The sequence below is a fragment of the Nycticebus coucang genome, chromosome 9 (assembly GCF_027406575.1).
Source record: "Nycticebus coucang isolate mNycCou1 chromosome 9, mNycCou1.pri, whole genome shotgun sequence".
In the NCBI taxonomy this organism is placed as follows: domain Eukaryota; kingdom Metazoa; phylum Chordata; class Mammalia; order Primates; family Lorisidae; genus Nycticebus; species Nycticebus coucang.
The window spans coordinates 6399109-6405108 of NC_069788.1; positions in this window are offsets into that span (position 1 = coordinate 6399109).

Consider the following 6000-nt stretch of genomic DNA (forward strand, 5'->3'; position numbering starts at 1 on the left):
TTTTCAGGCAAATGGCATTCATTGGAATTTTTAAAATTCCATGTTTTCTTCACGATTAGGCTGGAATTATAAGATTTGGGGAGGAAGATCTCAGAGGTAAAGTGTCATCCTGATCACATCGTATCAAAGGTAAATAGTGTCAATGTGATTTATAATTGTTGACATTGACCTTGATAAACTGGCTGAAATAGTGTTTTTCAAATTTCTCCACTTTAAAGTTGCTCTTTTTTCCACCTTTTCATGCCGTACCCTTTGGAGGGAAGTCAGTATGCACAGCCTATATGTAAGGGATGTAGAACCACGCTCCTTCTCCTTTAGGGTAGGAAATTACTTACATTTATTTGGAATTCTTCTCTAAGGGAATCTTGTTTCTGCCTCTCATTTTTATTAATTTATTTGATCAGGATAGACTAATCATAGTTATTTCATATTTGGGGTAATCATCAAATACTCTAGTAATTTTGTGGCTCACATTTTTCTAGCTTTGGCCATTGGGAAAGCTTTCACTTGACTCGCGTCCCCGCTTGACGTACTCCCATCAATGTACTTTGCTTTTTTTCCCCGAGTGCTTCCTTGCTTTCTGTTAGCACAGGAGCAGCTGCTACAGTCCCAGGATCCACCATTTTCCCAAGGAGCTATGGTTCCTTATGTTGAAAATGGCATTGAAAACCAAGATCTGGGCCTGCCTCTGGGTGTGACACTGTTCTGGGTGTCATTGCTTCTGGGGCCTTTCAGCTGACCAAATATAGAAATAGATGTTTGCCTGCTAACCCCTGTTCCTCCCTATCTGTATCTGTGCCAAGTAAAACTGAGGTTCGTGTAGATGTGGAGAACTCTCCTACATTGCCCCTTACCTACTAGCTGTGAATGCTCATTCCAACAGCAAGTATTCCAGATCCCACCAGCCATCACCCACACACCTGTTTGTTCATTCCAGTCACTTCTAGCACCATCAGAGTTGTTAACCTGCACTCACAGAGCACAGCACCTTGTTTCCTCCTGTTTTGGTGAGGTTGTTTTGTACCTTTGCAATCCAGGTAGATACTTTTGTCGATTTCTGCATTCCGTCTTGATTTTATTCTACCTGAAAGAGGGATGCTGCTCCGTGGACGAAATACTAAGAGATCCTACCCCTCTGTTCTTCCTATCTGTATGTCTTTTGTTTTCTTGCCTTGCTTTATTTTACAATCTAGGCTCCTGGAAAATCCTTCAAAAAGACATTGAAATCAATTTACTGTGAAACACTAAACTTTCACTATTTGCAGTTTTTTAAGAGAAAAATGAAATGCCACGTGTTGTTACTATGTTAAGTTATCATTTTTATTTTTGTCTCCTAGGAATAATTGGTAAACACTGCCATTGTTTTGCATGGCAATAATTAGTAAAAACATCCCTTCACCAACTGCTTAAGAGAACTTTGCACTTTAATTGTTCATTCTTTTTTCAAACTTCTGGGCTCAAGCAGCCCTTGTATTTCGGCCCCCGAGTCACTGAGCTTACAGGCACACCACCACCCATGTTCATTTATTCTTTCTTTCACTAGGACAGTCTTTCTCTAATTTATTCATTTCACAGTTCACTCAACTAAACAATTTTTTGTAATCTACTCTCTGTCAGGAACAGTATTGGTGCTGGGAATTTAGCACAATACCAAGAATATCCTTGTTCTAACAAAACTCAACATCTATCACAAGAAGCAGATACTAAGCAAATAATTTTTGAAAAATGCAACAGTAATTGTTGGTGTGGAAATCTTAGGGCTCTGGGAGCGCACCAAGGGAGGTTTATAAATGGCCTTAGCAGAGGGGGCTAAAATGTTCCTTTAACTCTGTGCCTCCTGGTGCATCAAAGATACTTCAAGAAATAAGCATTGCTGGAGAAGATAGATCTTCACTTAAGATTATAAGTCTGTAATTAATATTATTCATGGTTTTAAATCCTTTTTGATAATAAAGTTTGACAAGTAGTATCCTAGTTGGTGTATAATTTATCCATATATAACCCATTTAGATTTCCTTCCAATTTAAGGCATTTTTCCTTAAGTACAAAATATTAAAGTTTATTCACTTCTAAGGAATTTTAATTTCATAATTGATAAGTGTGATTCATTTTCAAAGCAGACTAACAAATTTGTCAGAGGGGAGAATTTTATGCCTTATTAATAAACTGGTGAACATCTAGAATTTAAGTTTATTTGAAGAGTCTGTTCCTGTGATGTAGGTTTGGTCTGTCGAGTCCATAGATGTGGATTTGGTCACATCTGTCTCCACACATTATGCTGGATAACGGGAGAGGCCTCTATTTCTGAACAAATTGATCTGAGTTTACCCAAAATTAGAAATCTCGATTAGTGCTAATATAGCTTATGTGGTTCTTGATTTTCTAGACTTAATTTTCTGTCATTTAGGACAAGAAAATTGAAAGCATTTTGGCACGATAAGGAAATGAAAATTTTAATTTTGATTCAGAATCATCTTTCTTCATTCTAAAGAAATCTTGTGAAGTGAAAAAAGCACTATTGAATTGAAGTAGAATTAAGTGGCATTAGATTTATCTTTATAGTACCTAGTGGTCTGCCATGAATAATGAGAACATTTACAACAAATAAAAATGTGTTTGCGTCACATTTGGATTGGTAGAAGTGCTAACATTGAATAATTGCTTTTTTGTAAGTTTGTGCCTGGATAATAGAACATTTTTTTTTTACAAGTACATGACTGGTCACGCAATTTTGTGCAAGTGTAGCTCACTAAGAAAATAAAAAGCAAGCTCCATATGGGTCTGCATTAAAAAGAATGACCCAAGGAAAGCTCTCGTGAGCCTTGGAAGATAGTTTTGGCTCCCAAAGACTTCCTTCCTCCTATTCGTCCACACTGCCTGAGAGGCATTAACGTGTGTCCTAAGATGTTCTCACTCTGAAAATTATGTCGATTCGAGGATGCTTACACTTGCGTTAGAAAGAGATCGTCCACGATTATGCTAAGAAATATATGTGCCACTTTCACAAAACATTGCCTAAGGCGATAAATATAAAATACACATATTTATCCATCTACTTTAAGTCCTGGATTTAGCAGCAATGTGTGCCTTCCACTGGACAAAGTTTTGAGAAGAAATCCACGAAAAGACTCTCAAAAGATGTCCTACAGCATAAGAGGCCTCTTAATGAGAATTCTTCAGGAAAAAATAAGGATATTAGTCCCTCATCCATCATTATTGACAAGGATAAGGTAGTAAAGGGCATATGTACTTTCCATAGACAACAAATGGCTAAAGGTGAGCGGAGTGGGTGTGGGGAGGAGGGGGCAGCACAGCCTTTCTGAGTGCCTCCGGCATGCTGGGCTCTTAGGCAGGAACAGCAGCTGATGACGTTACGCAGTGATTATACTAAATGATTTATGTAGCTTATTTCATTCCATTCTCTGTGACATAGCTATAAAAGAAGTGTTATCTCCAATTTAACACAATATGTTTCAAAGTGAAATAACTTTACTGGAGTTAAAACGCAGACGTCTGAGTCCAGTGCTCTTAACCACTGTGTCTGTTTACGTGTGATACCGTGCTTATTCCTCATAGGGTACTTATCAGGTGGATATTATTACTTCCATCTTTAAGATCTGCAAACAGACTAAAGGAGTTTAGATAATTTCAAGGATCACATGGCTCATAGTGTGCTGTTCTCTTTGGAGCCTCTGTCTGTAAGTTTAGGGCAGGTTGCTTTTTGTACAGAGGAAAAACAGACGAATTTACAAGTGTGTACTCGAGAGGTGGCATCTACACAGAAGAGGCGTTTGGGGGTATAAATATTCCTATTTTTAAAAAGTGGCAAGTAGAGAAGAGTGTCGGAGGAGTTTACATCTCTTCTCCATCCCCTAAGAGCTTTCGTTCAAGAGTAAAGCAGTTCCAATGAGGTCACCACAGTTTGGGCCGGGATTACTAGCAGCTGGGATTACTGTTTCTCAAAGAACTTTCTGTGTCCACCATAGTTTTGTCTTCTATGAATTTAGATGAAGGCCTGGACTCAGGGCCTGCTCGTAATTGAGTATGTTGGTTTACATCTAGTTCCTCTTCTTTTCAGCAGTCTGCAGGCAGCAAGATGTTGAGGATTGGATTTAGGCTTGTAGGAAAGGAGGGTACCTCAGTTTGAACTTGAACTGAAGCTACATGTACCACTCAAGGTTTGACTAGACCTCTTCCTTAATAGTTATCAGATGCTGACTTAGATATTATTAAAGTGATACTTTCCTCACCCTTTGACTACTGTTGCTGCATTAATCTCCATCAGAAACTTCCAGACAGAGTGAGCGTCAGGGTGGGTGAGGAGTATAGAGGTGCAGGATTTTATTATACCATTCCTGTGTCCCTGGCTGAAATAGTAATCCATGACAAGACCCCCCAACGTTAACTCTAGTCAAATGAATCCCGTGGCATTCATCTTGGAAAAGAGGGGTCCAACTGGTGAAATAGGTCTTATTACAGCATAAATATTTTTTAAAAATCTGATTATTTTTTTCAGCAGTTTTGAATGAATTTGTATTTTAATCCTTGAAGAAAGAATTGCAAGTATGTTGATATAAATATTAATCTAATTACTGTTGTCATAACACTGATTACTTGTGTTTTCAGAAACTCCACAAACAAATACTTAAAGGAATTTTCAAATAATATCAGAATATTTCTATTTGTGTTAATTCTGAGGACAGAAGAAGGATTATTAATTGTAAATGTGAGAAACATATTTGGGGGCCCAGAAGGAGAAAAATGAAGCAAATGATGGAGTTGCATGAAAAAGTAGTTTGCAGGTTGGGTTCCCTGGAAATAGTCTCTAGGACTGAGTTTCAGGTCCAGAGAATTATCTGAAAAGTGCCTGCGGAATGCCGGTGGAAAATTAAGGGGAATTTAGCAGAATTTTGCAGATGTTTAGCTGCAGTGGAAGCCAAATGGCTCTTCAGAATTGTCTTCAGCTGGGCCAGTCACTGGCTATGGACATTCATGATGCGGGCTAGGCAGGCCCAGCAGCTGAGGTAATTTCCGGAGAAGGCTGTTTCCAACAAGCATTCCAGCAACTGGCAACACATCCTCTTCAAAGGACAGTGGCTTATCACAGTGATCACCAAAGATACTGAGTTCCCCACGACTGGGTGTGTTCATATAGAGCCTTGGCTGTCATTCTCTAGAAAAGCTGAAGACTATATTTCTGCATTGGGGACAGTCATTAGTGTCCTTTAAGACTCCTTTCAATTCTGTTTTTCTATAAACCAGTAAAAATGGAAAAGAGTTGACTGGGTGGTAGTGTTAATCCAGCCTCATCAGCTTCTCCATGGAGATCAAACTCAATGACACTGATAGAAACTCAGCACATTTAAAATAAGAAAGGAGAAAAAGAAGTTGAACTTATCTTTTATTTTAGGACTGCTTTAACATCAGGCAACAGATAGGATGAATCAAAGGGGTCTGTACTATAATAAAATTTCTGAATAGGCTCGGCGCCCATAGCACAGTAGTTACGGCACCAGCCACATATACCAAGGCTGGTGGGTTTGAACCCAGCTTGGGCCTGCTAAACAACAATGAGAACTGCCACAAAAGAAAAATAGCTGGGCGTTGCGGCCTGTAGTCCCAGTTACTTGGGAGGCTGAGGCAAGAGAACCACTTAAGTCCAAGAGTTAGGGGTTGCTGTGAGCTGTCACACCACAGCACTCTACCAAGGGCAACATAGTGAGACTGTCTCAAAAAAAATAAAAAAATAAAAAAATTTCTGAACATTAAAAAGGCTGTGGAGAAAATAAAGAAGGGACTGACTTTGTGCCAGAATCTCTTAGAATACACTGTATTTAGCTTTTCACCACATAGTGCAATATAATCTATATGCTATAAATAATAAAAAGTTACAAAATGAATGTGCAGATTTACCTTCCTAAATCTATCCATTAATACTCTCATTTTCACAAAGAAGATGGGGACATAGTTGAAAATTGAGAAGACACTGATTACCCATCG